Source organism: Triturus cristatus, chromosome 12, assembly GCF_964204655.1.
Source record: "Triturus cristatus chromosome 12, aTriCri1.1, whole genome shotgun sequence".
NCBI classification, from domain to species: domain Eukaryota; kingdom Metazoa; phylum Chordata; class Amphibia; order Caudata; family Salamandridae; genus Triturus; species Triturus cristatus.
Genome location: NC_140595.1, coordinates 206,479,612 through 206,496,880, shown reverse-complemented (window position 1 = coordinate 206,496,880; position 17,269 = coordinate 206,479,612). Strand labels below are relative to the sequence as shown.

The 17,269-nt window shown below is 43.3% G+C and overlaps 1 protein-coding gene across 1 annotated transcript in view; it reads right to left on the bottom strand.

Moving 5' to 3' along the window:
• Positions 1 to 17,269, bottom strand: part of C12H16orf86 (chromosome 12 C16orf86 homolog) — a 184,119-nt gene that overhangs the window by 147,185 nt on the left and 19,665 nt on the right. The gene's annotated exons all lie outside the window — the stretch shown is intronic.

The window sequence follows — 17,269 nt, the reverse complement described above, 5'->3', positions numbered from 1 at the left end:
CGGTGTTTTCATAAATGAGGTGATTTGAGATGTCATAAGTTTTGCCGGGAATGCTATTATTTCACATGGTACAAGCCATGTAATATGAAAGGATATAAGCACTGCATCGTAAAGGCATGAGTTATAGTTAATGTAGTGTGGCTAGCGAGTTGACAAGACTGTGTACAGGGGTGCACGAGTTATACTAATTTGAAGGTGGTGCTTAAATGATAAATTAATAGTATGACTATAACTAGAATTTCTAATGTTTTTGTAGTTTAGGTTTGGTTTATTTAGTAAGAATAAATAAAGTTAGTCGTTTGAAGGTGGTGCATAAATTATAAATTTAAGGTATAACTACAACCATAAAATGTACATTGTACGTGTAGTTTAAGTTTGGTTTGTATAGAAAAAATAAGGAAAATGTTACTTATCCTGTAAAAATCTGTTTGTCGCATGTAGTGCTGTAGATTCACATGTCCGCCTGTATCTAAGCCGGAGGTATACACATCGAGACGCGTCGCGTCTTCTCCGGGTTATACCAGCACGCAGCCACTATTCAGTTGGCGCCCCAGTCAGGACGACAAGATACGCTCCTTCCTTCATTTAATGAAAGCCTAAAAGACCCAGCTCCGACTAAAGAAGCTACGGATTCTGTCACTTATTTACCACTGTGATGATATCAAGAGTCCTCCGTAGAGAAATGTATTCACCCTGATGAAGACCTCCTATTTAAGAAGCGCCACGCAGAAGGTCGAAACGCGTTGGTAAACTTACAGTGGAGGCGAGCCTTAAAGAACCCAGAAAGAACTAACGCCAAATTACTTTTGACGATTTCCTAAAAAAAACCTATTTAAATATAGGGCTCTGGATCTGGTTTCTAGACTACGAGGCGGCCTCCCCCCTCTCCTTTTTTGGCACCAAAAAGAGACTCTTGTACTGTGAAGACCCTATGACAAAGAGTCCCCGGACCTTTACTTAAAGAAAAACGTAGGACCTTTCTTTTCATGTATATAAACCCACTGAGCTTTATTTGTATAAGTGTATCAGCATTGTCCATTTGTTTCTTCACACTGTGTCTAGTTGTCAGTTTGTACAGATGTAAGTGATTGCTTATTTGTTTTCATGCTGTATTTATTGTTACAGATGTATGTCAAACAGTTTGATACATTCACTTAATGTCTGAGTAGGCCTTGCATAGGAAAAACAAGTCTTGATGAAACAGTTTAAACAGTTTTGCTTTGTATTTAAGTGCTGGCCAGGGATAAATAAAAAATCCAATTGGCAATTATAAATACGTTTTATCGATGGTGTCAGAGGTATCCTATTTTTCCACTTTTGTAGATTCACATGCTGTGCATAGTTCTGCCATCTAGTGTTGGGCCCAGATGTGTGCAAGTTGTTTTTATTCGAAGAAGTCTTTTGAGTATAAAGTTTTGTGACTCCTCCTCTTGTTGGTAATGCATATGGGACTCGACTCACTGTAAGATTATTTTTCCGCAAGGCGGGTGAGGAGGAAGGTGGAGTGAAGCAATTTTTAGAAAGATGGCCATGCAAGAGGAGAGAGTATTAAGAAAGAGTGTTTACTGCAACTGCCATAGGCGTCCGGGGAGGAGGGTGGGCGCATGTGAATCTACAGCACTACATGCCACAAACAGATGCTTACAAGGTAAGTAACATTTTCCATTCGAAGCATGTATGTAGATACACATGCTGTGCATTGACTGTAAAGCAGTCCTCCCCATAAAAGCAATGGCTGGCCAGTGGGTGTAGCAGAGAATTAAAACAGCGTACGGAGTACTGCCTGCCAACACTTTTTGTGAAAGTGTGTGCTGTGGACCATGTAGCTACTTTACAGAAAACAGCTATGGGAATGTTTCCAAGGAAGGCCATAGAGGCTCCCTTCTTTCGTGTAGAGTTTGCTCGCAAAGGAGAAGACAAAACTCTTTTGGGTTTTGCTTAGCAAGTTTGGATCCATTTCATTATCCATCTGGCAATGCCTGATTTAGATACAGCCCTCCCTTTATGGGGTTCAAAAATGCAACAAAGAGATTCTGTCCAGTCTGTGTAGTACATGAGGGAACGCTTTACATCTAAGGTATGAAGAGCCCGTTCCACAACCCAGTCAGTTTGTGGAAACAATTAAATGGGCCGCTTTTGGAAGAAATTTTGGGTTGGTGCGGAGGACAACCCTATCCCTGTGTATAGAAAGAAAAGTTTTTCTAGTGTTAATGTATGGAGCTCACTAGCACACCGGAGTGAAGTGATGGCAACAAGAAAAGTCACCTTCCAGGAGAGAAATAGGAGTGGGCAAGAGTAGAGGGACTCAAAAAGTGGGCCCATAAGTCCTGTGAGAACAATGTTGAGATTCCCCTTTGGGGCTGGGGAGACCCGAGGTGAGATGACCCTCTTGAAGCCTTCCATGAAAGCCTTAATGACTGGTATTCTGAAGCGAGAGATGTGTTTATTCTTCTGAAGGTATGCAGCCACTGCAGCCGGGTGAAGGCAAATCAAAGTGAAGTCTAGACCACATGTTTGCAGATAGAGTAGGTAGCATACTATATCCTTGACCCTGGGTGTCAAAGGGTTGATTTGTGTGGAATGACAATAGTGAACAAAGCGTTTCTATTTGGCAGCGTAACAGGCTCGTGTGGTAGGCCTGGTGCTTCTTTCAGGATGCTCATCCATTTGGGTGGTAGATTAAGATACCTGAATTCTAGGACTTGATGAGCCAGGTCGCAAGATTGAGCGACCTGGGAGCCTGATGTCTCCATGGTTCTGTGTGAAAAGGTCCGGCCTGCTGGGGAGCCTGTTGTGCAGAACCACCAAGAGCTCCAGCAAAGTCATGAACCAGGGTTGGCATGCACAGTTGGGGGCCACCAGGATAAGGGTGAGAGACATTTACTGTAGCCTCCGAACCACAAACAGAAAGAGGCAGAAGAGCGTAGGCAAATATCCCTGACTAATTAATCGATAGTTTGTTGCCCATAGACTATGGGTGTAAGAACCTGAATGCTAAGCTTGGGCGTTTGGCGTTTTCTGCGTTGGCAAAGAGGTCTACCTTTGGGAATCCCCATCATTGGAATTATGGGAAGAGTGCTTGAGGGTGGAGTTTCCAACCACTTACTTGCTGCCACATCCTGCTGAGGAGGTTGGCAAAATCATTGTCCACTCCCAGGAGGTCCTCCACCAGCAGGTTAATCGTGTGGCAGAGGGACCACAGACACATTTTCTGGGTGAGAACTGCCCTCTTTCTGAAGGAAGTACATGGCTGTCATGATGTCCGTCTGGATGAGGACAACCTTGCCTCCCCATGGGGCAGGAAAGCCTTCTGCACTAGGTGGACTGCTAACAGCTCCAAGAAGCTGACATGGAGACCCTGATACCTGGGATCCTATTGGTCTTGGACAGTCAGGTCCAGTAAATGGGCCCTCCACCCAGTGAGGGAGGCGTCCATTGTGATGGTCACCGGCGGAACTGGGTCGAGAAAAGTTCGTGCCTGTAAAAGCTTGGTGGTGTTACACAACTGCAGAGCGCAGTGAGTGCGGTGGCCGATCAACACTAGATCGTCCCAGTGACCCTGCACTTAAGACCATTAGTGCGCTAAGCACTCCTGCAACAGACGCATTTGTAATCTGGTGTGGGGGACTACCGCAATACAGGAGGCCATCAAGCTGAATAGATGCAAGACTGTCATAACATAACGTATATTTTTAAAGCGCACGGTCACCCAGGAGTTTCTTGGCGCTGAATAACAGATGTTTATTATTACCCAACTCAGTTGCACTCATTTTATCAACTCAGAAGGATGAATGGCTGAGTGGACCAGCCGGGATTTTAACCTGTGACCATGAGGTCGAACATAGGCCCCTATATTGGTCGCATTAGTCCACTAAGCCTTCAGACCCATGACCTGTCGACCAGGTTGGAAGACAGGAACTAGTGCCTGGAGGGACTGTTTCTGGGCAAGGTTTGGGTAGGCCTTGCCGATTTCAGAACTGAGGATTGCCCCTAGGTAACGTTGGATCTGGAAAAGTTAGACATGGGCTATGGTTACATTGATAGTAAACCCTAGCTCGTGCAAAAGGTTTATTGTGACATGTGTATGTTTGCGACACTTGTGGAGTGGGGCTCTTGATAAGCCAGTCGTCCAGGTAGAGTAACATGTGGACGCCCTGTCTGCGCAGGTGAGCGGCCACCACTGTAAAGCATTTGGTGAACACTTGAGGTGCACTGGTGACCCCAAAGGGAAGCACCTTGAACTGGTAATGTTTTCTACTGACCACAAGCCTGAGATAGAGGTGATACGCTGGGAGAATTGAAAGGTGGAGGTTGAGCTATTAAGTCTTCTTGCTGTAAATGCAGAATAACATCCTGAAAAGTGACCATGTGAAAGTGCTCTGAAAGTATGTATCCTTTGATTGGCTTGAGGTCTAGAATAAGTGGGAGTGAGCCGTCCTTCTTGGGAATCAGAGAGTAGACTCCTGTGCCCTGAGATGATGTGGGACGGGCTCTATGGCCCCTTTGAGGAGGAGGGCTGTGACTTCTTCTCTGAGCTGATGTTCTGTTTTAGGGATTGTCTGTGTTTGTGGGGTGGTATGGTGGGAGGCGTAAAAGAAAGCTCCAGACAGTAACTATGTTGGATAATGTCTAACACCCATTGGCTGCAGGTGACATTCTGCCACAAGGAAAATAATTTTTATAGGCGCCTCCCGACAGGTGTTGTGTGATCGGGGGTTTGGAGAGACAGGCAAGTCAGGGCTTTGTGGTTGTGGTGGTACCTTTGGTGGAGCTGCCTTTGCCTCTACCCTAGCATTATTGCCCCAGTAGGACCCTCTAAAGTAGCCTCTATGGGGAGGGCTTTTGTGTCCGTTTGTGCTGAAAAGCCACAGTCTTTGATGGAGGTGGTCTTTCAGCCTCTACAATATGGTGTGTGATGAAAGGGCCCACGAGCCGCAGGTGTCTGCAGGGTGCCCATAGCCTTTGCTGTCTTTGTATCTTTCTTTACCTTTTCTAGCATTAAGTCAACCTGGGACCAGAACAGGTGTTGTCAGTTGAACAGCACCTTGAGCACGTATTGCAGGACATCGTCTTCAAACCGGAAGTATGGAGCCAAGCGTGCCTACAAACTAGCACACTTGAGTTAACGCCTCTGGCTGCAATGTCAGCGGTGTCAAAAGCACACCCAATGTTTGTGCTTGAGATACGTTTGCCCTTGGATACTATCTCATGTCCTCTTTTTTGTGCTGATCTGGGGGATACCCCTGTAGGCACCAAGGCCTGGGGCATTTTTGAGGCTTAGTAAGTGTATATTGGTGTTAAAGGTGTTGAACCTACAAAGTATTCAGTCAGTCATAATAAGAGTTCAGTGAAACGTGTCTGTGTTCATAAATGCAGGTCTGAGCTTGATAAGCGCGGTAGATGTATGAAAATTGGGACGGTAAGTAGCACACCCGTCCCAAGGGAAATCTATTTTGTTTGTTAAGCCCAGACTTGTATTTACGGACACAGTATCAAGAACCTCTTCTTAAGACTGACCGGATATATTATAGATTCTTTATCTCTGGTGGAGACAGACATGCTAGTAGCTAAAAGATTTTTACGAGAGTAGGGATGCACACCATTTCTTTACTGATCATTTTCAATCTATATGTGTGCGGCTTGGTGGATGCCATGCCCCAGCAGCATCCGGGTCATCAACAATCTGTATTTGGGGGCACCTTCTCCCCCGTCCAATCGCACAGCTTGGGTGACCCACTGGGCCCTTATCTGATCTTGCCAACTTTCACCTGGTAATCCATATTAATCCAGATTTGGAGCATATGCATATATCATAATTTGCACTTCTTCCTTCACACATGGAGTAGTTATGCCAATTTCCACTGTTTCTAGTGTTAAAGTCGGGCCATCCGAACCTCTTACAAAAACACGACTGATGCAAATTCGTCTGAGGCAGTGCTGTTTATTTAAAAAACCCAATGCATTTCGGGCCACTGGTGCCCTTCGTCAGGGGTCACTACAATAACAAATGAAACAGAACAATCATTAGATTTTTCATCAATTGACAGAATCACTATTTTGCAGTTAATTGTACGTTGATTCAAGCAAGGACGTTATTTTTATAAATATACGGTGTGCCATACTTCCTAATCTGGCGCTGTGAAGCCTAAAGATGCCAAAATATTCCACGAACTAGCACTTTATGCTGTTCACTCCCTAATGTTTCCCAAAACCCATAGTTTAACTTCTCCTCGTGTCCCTGTGTGAAAAAGATCTTAATGTGGCGTCTAGTTCGTTCCCAGGTACCTCAAAATATTGTCGTTTGCGCCTGGCATGTTAATCTGCAGCTCGCACTTCCCATGAACCAAATGTGCCCTCACCTCTGTTCTACAAACATCAACACGTACACCCTCCAAACCTTACCGATCATTCCCACTATTTAACTGTTTAATCCATGCTGTACTAGTCCATATGACCGTTTATATTCTTGCTCACATTCACCTAAAAAGCCCCGCTGTTGCGTTTGCTACTCTACAACCTTCGGAAAGCACCAATATTATCCTATCTACGCTGCAGCATTGGTGTTCCATACCTGCCACTGCCATTGTAAAACCGCCGGCTCCATGTTTGTCATTAAGTCGATACAGGAACCCACCCTAGATTCGCCTCTTATTTAAACATCACTTCCCTCCCTTATTGGTCTACAATACTTAACCTTTCCCACCAGAAATACCGCATTCCCAGAAGGCTGTTGCATGAATTGAACTCCATTCCCCACAATCCATTGCTATAGCAAAAAAATGAATATATAACGTCCAAACGGCGGAATCACATATCTCTGTCAAAAACTGTCAATAATTATTCTTCATGTCCACAAGATACGCTGTTATAAAGTACTCTTGAGAGTTTCCAATGTTCTTGTGTATACAGCACTTTTTAAACAGACGAACTACGTTGTATCACCTCTGTGTGAAGTGGAGTGTAGTTCATGAAGATTCGTTTTTTCTTTTTATCATTTTTATTGATGCGGGTGCAATCCCATACAGGAGCATAATTTTCAACATTTTTACGAGAGTAGGGATGCACATATTGGTGCTTTCCGAAGGTTGTAGAGTAGCAAACGCAACAGCGGGGCGGGGCTTTTTAGGTGAATGTGAGCAAGAATATAAACGGTCATATGGACTAGTACAGCATGGATTAAACAGTTAAATAGTGGGAATGATCGGTAAGGTTTGGAGGGTGTACGTGTTGATGTTTGTAGAACAGAGGTGAGGGCACATTTGGTTCATGGGAAGTGCGAGCTGCAGATTAACATGCCAGGCGCAAACAACAATATTTTGAGGTACCTGGGAACGAACTAGACGCCACATTAAGATCTTTTTCACACAGGGACACGAGGAGAAGTTAAACTATGGGTTTTGGGAAACATTAGGGAGTGAACAGCATAAAGTGCTAGTTCGTGGAATATTTTGGCATCTTTAGACTCCACAGCGCCAGATTAGGAAGTATGGCACACCGTATATTTATAAAAATAACGTCCTTGCTTGAATCAACGTACAATTAACTGCAAAATAGTGATTCTGTCAATTGATGAAAAATCTAATGATTGTTCTGTTTCATTTGTTATTGTAGTGACCCCTGACGAAGGGCACCAGTGGCCCGAAATGCATTGGGTTTTTTAAATAAACAGCACTGCCTCAGACAAATTTGTATCAGTCGTGTTTTTGTAAGAGGTTCGGATGGCCCGACTTTAACACTAGAAACAGTGGAAATTGGCATAACTACTCCATGTGTGAAGGAAGAAGTGCAAATTATGATATATGCATATGCTCCAAATCTGGATTAATATGGATTACCAGGTGAAAGTTGGCAAGATCAGATAAGGGCCCAGTGGGTCACCCAAGCTGTGCGATTGGACGGGGGAGAAGGTGCCCCCAAATACCGATAGTAGCTAAAAGAGACACTGCTAAAAAGTGGAAGTCAGAAATCTCATCGTTCTACAAAGCCTGATTGAGGTGCGCAAATTGAAGCTGAAAAAACAAACATTTTTTTGGGTAGAGGTTACCCTAATAAGACAAAAAACCTGGGAGTCTGATGGAATATTTTCAGTTAGACACACCATGGGTAATTAGGTAACCATCTTAGAACCTTAACATTTTCTAGAATTATACAAGAACTACAAACTGCCTAAAGATGATGATTCAGAGTGATGTGGCATAGTTTGATTATGTCACTATTGATTTTATAATGCAATTTTATTTCTCTTTCTCTCAAATGTTCCTTTTTACAATTTTATCTCTGAAAAAACGTAATTTAAAAAAGTAATTAAAAAGAAAATTGCTCTCAAGTACCCCTATTACTAGTTGCTCTACATGAGCTGTATTGTGTAGCTCATTCTCCGGCTGGCAGAATGTCATGGTTGTTCCACTGAGTCAGGCGACATGCTTTGAAGTAGAAATATGAACAAAAAATCGGGGGAGGTAGAGGTTAAAGCTAGGTTTACCCTCGGTACTGTATATAGTTTCACAAAATTCGAGTATATCGAAGAAAAAAAAACTAACCTATGAGGGAACTAGGATTCAACAAAAGTTTGTTGTAATCACCTTGCTAGAAAAAATAGTCTCTTTCTAGAGACCCCTCACCCACCAGGGTTTCTCCTAGGTGGCATACTTCATCATTGGGGTTCCTCTCAATCCTCTACGGATTGAGGCTGGCTGCAACTTGGGAACTACGTAGGAGCACTTAGTTATGGACTATGTGAGGTACAGTGATGTGGAGTGGAAGCAAGATAAGTCTTAAAAATACCTAACTAGTGAGCTACTATTTTATTCCCGCCCCTAGCTGGTATGGTTAAAATCAGGGGTTAATACAAGGGAGAATCCTTACATTTATGAGTTTGGTTCCCCTAGTATTGCGCCTGTGTCAACATGTTTCGAGCTGTCCCCTACAAGCTCTTCATCAGGACTCCACGGGGTCCAACCCCGTGCGTACCACTCCTAACAAATCCTATAATGAGGATACAGTGAAGTGCACACCTAAAGTGTATACACAAAATACATACGGTTACTTAATGATACTCCGTATTTCCATTTAGGCAATACTATTGCCTCATGGTCAACAACAGGGGTAGAGGGGCTTGTAGTCACACCTTCATCAAAGCACTCCTCTCGGTTCGTTACCTACTTCTGTCCCTGGAGACCTCATACTACGTGCGTAAATTCCAGTGGTTAGGAGAGTGAATGAGATTCGGAGCACCTTTCTACTGTCTAAGGGCGTTTTTACTCATGGAGGATAACAATAAACTTGAACATTTTTGCAGTTAACTTTTTCGAGTAAAGTAGTATTGTACCATTTTTGTGGGTGGGGTTATCTAATCATCACCTCTTGCGCCATCATATAGTAACTGCAGCATTATCCTGTAGTTGAAATTCGCAAAGTTTACTCCTCCTGCTTGCCCGTACTTGGGTACAATGCTGTCTCTTGTTCATTTGCTCTATCGAGCACAAAACCTCTTGCCTTCTTCTTGAACCTTTAGCGTCATACAGGTTCCACCTCAGCCACAAAGACCCACTCTCTCTCCGTACTTCGAATGTCCACATCTTCAATTAATATAAAATGTTATTTCAGCTCAACTCTTTTAGGCAACTTCCCTATCAAAACCCCCTACCTCCAATAAAACACCTTTACCCAAACATATCACCTGCTCCTCACTACCATTTCTGCTGATTCTGCTCTTGTAAGGGGCTTATCCTCGCGATCTCTAGTGAATAGGGCCGGACAAGCTGTAGCAGGCACTGGGCATTTTCCTGGTGAGCTGGAAGACAGGGGCGGCTCCTCCGTAATGGCGGAGAAGCGCCGCCCCCCCTGCTAAAAGATGAAAAATTAAATTTTAATAAAAGCATGTTATTATCATTTTATTTTTGCCTAAACAGCTGATGACGCAAATCTTCAGCGGAGAGGCGGGGCCAGGCAATCCTGTTGGATGGGCATGGCAGAGGGAGGTGTGGTGGGCCCCTTTGATTAGTGTTTGGCTGGCCGGCTGTCCTAGGCTGGCCAAACACATGTGTGCACTTCAGTTTCTCCAACCCGGCTGTGTTGCACAGCCAGGTTGGAAAAACACCCCAGGCTCCAATGCACTGCCTGAGCGGCAAACGAAGCTGCTCAGACCAAGGGAAGCGCTGGGATTTTGCATCTAGGAGCCTGCGCAGTTTAGGTTTTGATTGTATTCCTCCCGGCTCCTCACCACTCAGCAAAAGAGCAGCCGCCACTTCTGGAAGGGTGGGGGACGGTTTTGGACCGCTGGGGGCAATTTTCCAACAGCTTCCCCATGCCCCGTGCGGCCCTACAGACTTAATTGCCATGGCCGGTTTGCGTTCCCAGTCCGGCCCTGCTATTGACTTCGCTGTTTTGTTGTTTAGGCGATACATTCACTGCTAAAACCAGGATTCAGATTAGGAGCAGAATCATTCAGCTCTTCAGAAATAGTCTCCGGCCTCGATCACTGAAATATTAATATTTTAATCAATGTTTTTAATGTTTAATATGCTCCATCCACAGATGCATAGAATCCAATACAATGTATGGCAAGTCTGACATTACAAGTACGGCAATTGCTACCGCATGAAGGCAAGACTATTTTTTTTAACGTTAAATATTTAATATCATTTTGTTTATTACATATTCTTTTACAGCTTTATAAAATAAAACCTCTGCTTATCATATGATTAACCAGCACCACAATGGCCTAAACCTGCTTATATTACCGTTGTCAAACCAGATTTTTACAAAACTGATATATATATACATTGAACCTTTTTGAAATGTTTACTTTCATATATTGCGGTACTGAGTTTCACATTAAAAAAGAAGCAAAAGCTGTTGGTGTCTCGTATGACAGTCCAGACCTCATTACAAGTTGCTGTTACTTGGTGCGATGATACCAGAGGGAAGGAGAACTAACGAAAAATTAAAGAACAGTTTCCACCCGGAATGGGGACTAACCTGGGAATATCCGCATAAAATTCCCCCTTCCAAGCCTAATAATGGACCGTATTATACTGATGTTTACTCCCTGCTTTGAACAGGACGTAAATGAAAGCAGGGATGATTATGCGAGGTGAGGAAGCCACTTGAAGCAAGCCAGGTTTTAACCCTGGTGGGAGAGTCCCCATGGTGCTGGAGGGGGGTGGGCAGCTTCCGGCTGCGCGTCTGACCATAGCCCCTGCCCCAATTCTGGCATGGGGAATTTGGGGGGGGGGGGGCAGCCGACCAGCTGGAGGTCTGCCCCTGGGTATTTTGGGGAAGTGGAGCAGTCGGACTGCTCTGAGTTTGGTCCTATTTTGGGCTACTTTTGTAGTCCAAGGGTATATAACTTGATATCTTGTAGGATTGCAACCATTTTGTCAGATGTCATGGTGGCTAGTAGTGTTAGCGGTTTTTCCCCACCCTCCCATTCCTAAGATAGTGTTTTCTTATTTGTTCTTATTTTATTCCATGCAATTTTGGGCAGGGTTTATTGAGTACAGGTGTACAAAGGGTGTTTATGCTGTTAACATGTTTTGTTGCTTGAGGCAGGCGCGTTGGCGGTTGGCAGAGATGTTGCCATGGTTTACCGAAACAGCAGTTCAGGCTGAAAGGGAACAGGTAGGCAAGTTCACGCCTAGATGAAATGGGAAGTTTAAGCTTAAATAGGAAGTTTAGTGGGCTAAGAGGTTAATAGATGTAGGAAAGAGGGAAGGGATTTGAGGTCTCAGTTACATTCAACCAGCCATTGATCAGATAAGTATTGATGTGTTAGGTTGTTATGAAAGGGGGAGGGATACCTTAGGAGTGGGGGTAGATTAAAATAGGCTTTGACTTTGTATAGTGAGTTTGTAGTTATGTAAGGCGAAGGCCTAGGTTAGTTTGTGATGTGCACGTTACAATAATGCGGCCTTTTTCTACACAAACCTGGTATCAGTTTAACTTATTTGCTTAGTTGACTAAAACCTTTTTAATACAATGAATTCACTACAGCAATACAAATAATCGCAATCCTTAAAATTCAGTGTCATTGGTCTGCGCTGCTCCCCTCTTCCCCCAGGTTTTACTGGTTTCCAGACTTAGTAATTTTAGGTCCAGAGCCTCCACGCCACTTTTAGTTGCCCAGAGCGTTATCCCAGAGGAAATAACACTTTGGGCACCTAATAATAGGGACCTCAAAGTAGGGCACAAGTGCAGGTTGCATTGGACTCATGGAATTTCCTCATGAAAAATACCCCCAACTACTATCGGAGTCACACTAGTCCCCTTTTCATTGAGGGCGGTCCATAAAGAGAGATAGTGATCCCATAATGTTTTTTTAAGTGCCCGGTTCCTGGGTCGTGTCAAATAAACTTACCTTATGGAGTAGATAACTGAAGTGCCTGGATCTCTAGGTCTGACATGATTTTTTTTTGTTATTGGGGATGTATTTGGAGGGAGGTGAACGGGGAATGCAAGCCAGAAATGGCGACAGCATGGGTCATTGAAACAACATGCTATCTCCTAATTCTGACGTCCAAAATCAGTATTTGGCATAGTGCCACTCCAAATCCTGTATCTAGAATAGCACTATGCCAGGAACTGATCAGAATACATAAGGAATTATCGTGTCTTTTAGGTAAGAATCAAATGAGGGGTAATGTGGAGTTAACTTGCATGGAAATGTGCAATAGTGAAGGCTTTTATAAAAAAAAAACTAACCTTGACCAGGACAACTTGGGGCATTATCGCCCCGTTTCCCTCCTCCCAAGGCTGAGTAAGATCCTGGAGAGGCACGTCAACTCAGTTCTTGTAGAGTTTTTAGAGTCCAACAATCCACTTCACCCCTCTCAGACTGGCTTCCGTCCCCAACATGGGACGGAAACCGCCCTACTAGCAGTAACTGAGGAGTCCAGGAGTATTCTAGATCAAGGGGGTACAGCAGCGATCATTCTCCTGGACCTCAGCGCTGCATTCAAAACCGTTAACCACGATATACTGATCCTGAGACTTAGGAGTCTGAGAGTGACAGGTGGTGTCATTACTTGGATGCAGTCCTTCCTAGGAGAACGATCCTTCCAGGCCTTTGAAGGAGCCTAACTTGCTGCCCGTCCGTAAACTCCTAAACTTGTTTTTTTCAAAATTGCACTTAATCATGTGCCTTCTCTGTCTGTCCGCGTCCGTTTTCAACGCTGGGATACCTCAGGGTAGCTATCGCGCTATATAAATGCTTTTTTTCATTTCATTTCAACTTACACAAAAACATCTTTTTGAGTTTGTGTCATGAAAATGTATGCTCGTATGAAGCAATAAAAATTGCGAACTAACGGGCAGGTGTGGGGGAAATGGCTGGATCAATTGTCTTAACTAGATGTGGGTTGGTGTCGGGAGTTTCTTTTGTACAGTGGTGGCTCCTCCTAGGTGGGCAATGACTGTTTGGTCAGCCCTCTCGGGACGCCCAGTCATGCGCACTTTCCCCTTCTCCATGCGGGCTGCATTACAGCCTGCATGTGATGGAGCGGGTAAAATGTTTTCTTTTTATATACCCAATCCATTTATATATGTTTGTATTAAAATGACTAATGATTAATCATAATAATTAATAGTGTTGTTTAAGAAACTAATTAACCTTATTAACCGAGAGAATATACGTGGGATTGCTTTGCATGGGTAAAGATAATATGTAAACTAAGTCTGTATGCATATTAATAGGATAAACGTTGCTTATGTTATGTTATCGTGAATTCCGCTTAAATAAACAAGTAATAATGGCTTTGGACGTGGCATATGGCTAGATAAATGCACACACATATGGGTATTAGCAAGGGAAATAACACTGTTTAACCATTTCAATGTATTAATAATGTGTTTGTGTTTCTTTGCTTAAGTTGACCATATGGGCCTGCTATAAAATGGCCGCCGACTAAATCAGACCTTACGAAGTAAAAGCAATGAAGGGAATGGAGAAACGCGCCTGCGCAAACCTCAGCAGCTGCGACCTGCCGGTGAACTGTCATCGCTGTGCCCATCAAGGCTGCACCAGGCGAAAAGCCAACCCTTCAATACAAATTGTTGCGACCTAAACCATGAATTGCCAACGTTCCCATACATTCGTTTTGGAACATTTAGCCTGTGGGAACGACATTGAATGTTTCCTAATGAATTAAGATGTACTTTGATTGACCAATGAGAAGCTCTGGAAAAGAAGAATGTAACCTTTGAATGTAAATTTTTAGTATAAATAATAGTAGACTAGAGAGGGTCGTTCTGAACGCACTTCATCATATCCAGTATCCTGATGTTATGCTGACGGAGAGGACGGTGACTCTGCATGATAGAACAGAACTTTGACGATTTAACTGAGGACCAGATTCTGACTTCGAAAACGACAATTAGCCAGAATAGGTAAATATGACAAAAGCTAAAATTTACTAATTAGGTTTAACCTGCATTTGATTTAGATAAAGAAAAGATTAATTAAATTCATGTGTTGCGTTGTTCTTTCATTGAAATGTATTATTGATTGAGTCAGAGAATTAAGGAGTCATTAAGCTAATTACAACTAAATGATTCATCGATCAAGTTTGTTGTTTCTCCTTGATGGGAGGAGGAGTAGAGGGATTCTGTTAAGTGATGTTAGCGAGTTCCCATCAAGGGAAGCAGTGTAGTTCGGAACCCAAATGTCTTATCCCCTTTTCTGAATAAAAATTATACGGATAGATTGATTAGAATGAATGTTGGTGTTATGGGCCCCACCAGCGTGTGATGTGTACGTGTGTGTGTGACTGAGAAATCACTGTCCGTGGTAGAAAGGGGAAATTGAGGAACTCGAACTGCAGCAGTTTTTCTGGTAGCTAGAGATGGTTTTTATTGTTTTGGTTTAATGATTTTTGGCATATATATAGCTTATCGATTATTGATTGGTATTGATATTTGTACTAACACTATATGTTGAAGTCATATTGTCTTTTATGTTGTCTGCACGGCTTCTGGGATGTAGGAAGTCGGGAATTGGTAACAGTTCCGTAGCAGAGCAGAGGTAAGCGCTGCTCTCGGGAAAGACGGGATTGTGGTTGCCCGTAGGTACACAGGAAAAACGTGTGACAACAGAAGTTGCACGGCGCATTGTCTGGGTTTCGATTCGGTAGCATCGCCGAGTGTTACCATTAGAGACATTTTTCTGTGTGAGAGAAGTGTGAATGATAGCGAAGGGTACCTGTGAAATTTTGGTCTTTAAGTACCAGGAAACCAATTGGCATACCGATAACGCTTATCACTGAAAAGGTAGCAGGTGTTCTCTGAGCTTGTTAGAAGGACAAAGTAGAGGTAAGCGCTGCTTTGTTAACGTATGTCATAATTCTGTATGTAAAAGACAGGATTCTGTGTGAATGAACTACATTTTCTTGTGTGAAAGTGCGTGAATGAAATAGCATTCGGGTTAATTGTGAAACTCTGGTTTTATTTCTCAGGAGCATTGCGTTTCCAACTATGTGTCTTAAATCCGGAGAAACAGTTAATTGATGCTTGGTAGAAGGATAAAGTAGAGGGATGTGCTACTTTATCAACGGAAGTAACAATTCTGTGGTAGGGCAGAGGTAAGCGCTGCTCTCGGGGAAAACAGGATTCTCGTGGGAAAGGTCTATTGCTATTCTGTGGTTAGCGAAGCAGACAATGGAGATGTTTATATGTTGTAACTAACAGTATTGTAAAATTGAAACAAAGTCTACCGAGTAGTTTTGTAAAGGAGGGGTAGACTGGAGACAGGAGTCAGGAGTAGGAGCTGCTGCAGCGACTGCTGACGTCAGGAAGACCGCGCTGGGATTGGACAGCTAGTCGGAGGGGTAAAACGCTCTGAATTGGTACGTCAGTGAAAAGCCGCGCTAGGATTGGAGAAGTACAGGGTGACTTAGACGCTCCAGGATTGGTGCGTTAGTGTGAGTCGCGCAGGGATTTGAGATTGTGACAGTGACGTAGACGCGGCAGGATTTGTGGGTGAGGGAGAGTCGCGTTGCCATTGGACTAAAGATCGTACAGTTGAAGAAAAGACTAAAGGGTTCACGAGAGAAAGGAAGATGTATTATCATTCACCCGAGAAAAAGATAAAATCCTTTTTTAGTAAAATAAAAGGATGGTTTGTGAAAGACAAAGAGATTGTGACTAGGGAAGGACAGTTACTTCCTCTGACGAAAACCCCCGCATCCTTCATGGTTGCGAAATATGGATACCATACTTGCATTTGGTTAGACAATTGGGCAAAGTATACAAAGGAAGACGGAGTTTTAGCGTTTCCAGAAAATGGTTCATTTAATTTGGCAATTTTAAGGAACTTGCGGGAGAGAATGCTGAGCTTAGATCCGCGGCCTAGACCGACGCAGTTCGAGGCTTTGACCGAGTGGGAAGACGAAATGCATGAGCGAGAAAAACAGAGAAATGGCAGTAGATATAGATATATGTTCGGACGGCCAAATGATCGCGAAACTCATTGTGATCGAATGAGAAGGTGGCGAGACGCAAGTATGACTGAAGGACTGTTTCCCGTAAGAACTGCAGGGGAAAGTGAAGGAAGGAAATGTATAGAAAAAAGGCATAATGTAGAACCTAGAAGGTGTGGAGCAAATGAAATAGAGGATGATGTCTTAAATGATATGTTTTACAAAAGCCCACCTCCGTACAGACAGGAATCGGAGACACTGACCTCAGGTACTCCAGTGAGGGAAACCCTGCGAATCATCAAAACAGAAATTACGACTCCAGAGGTAAAGAGAAGGAATTCCCTTAGGGACAGAGAGATGGGAAATAAGACTGAAAGTGAAAATTCGAGGGAATTAGCAAAAACCACGTTAGAATTGACAGAGAAAATAAGAGAATTGACTAAAAATCTAGAAGCAGTTACAGTCCCTGTAACCATAGGTCCAGTTATGCCCATTTTTGAGAAGCAGAAAGAAAGTGAGCATGGTCTAACAGTAAATCCTTGGAGACACACCATGAGTGAAGGGGAATTACATGTGTCAAATAACCCATTTTATAATCCTGATACTGTAGAAAGAAGCAGAATGGTAGGGGGACCGATATTAGAACCACAGAGAATGACAGAACCAGGAAATGTAGAAAAATCAGTAGGTATAACTACAGACGAATTGAGCGAATGGCTGAAGGGTTTGCAAGGTAAAGAGAAAGAATCCCAAACCATTGATGTGGCAAAATTACGCATGGTGTTAGAAGAATTAATAGTAGGGACAATTCCCACAGAAAAGCTGAAAAATTACCAGGATGAGGAGCTGTTGTTCTT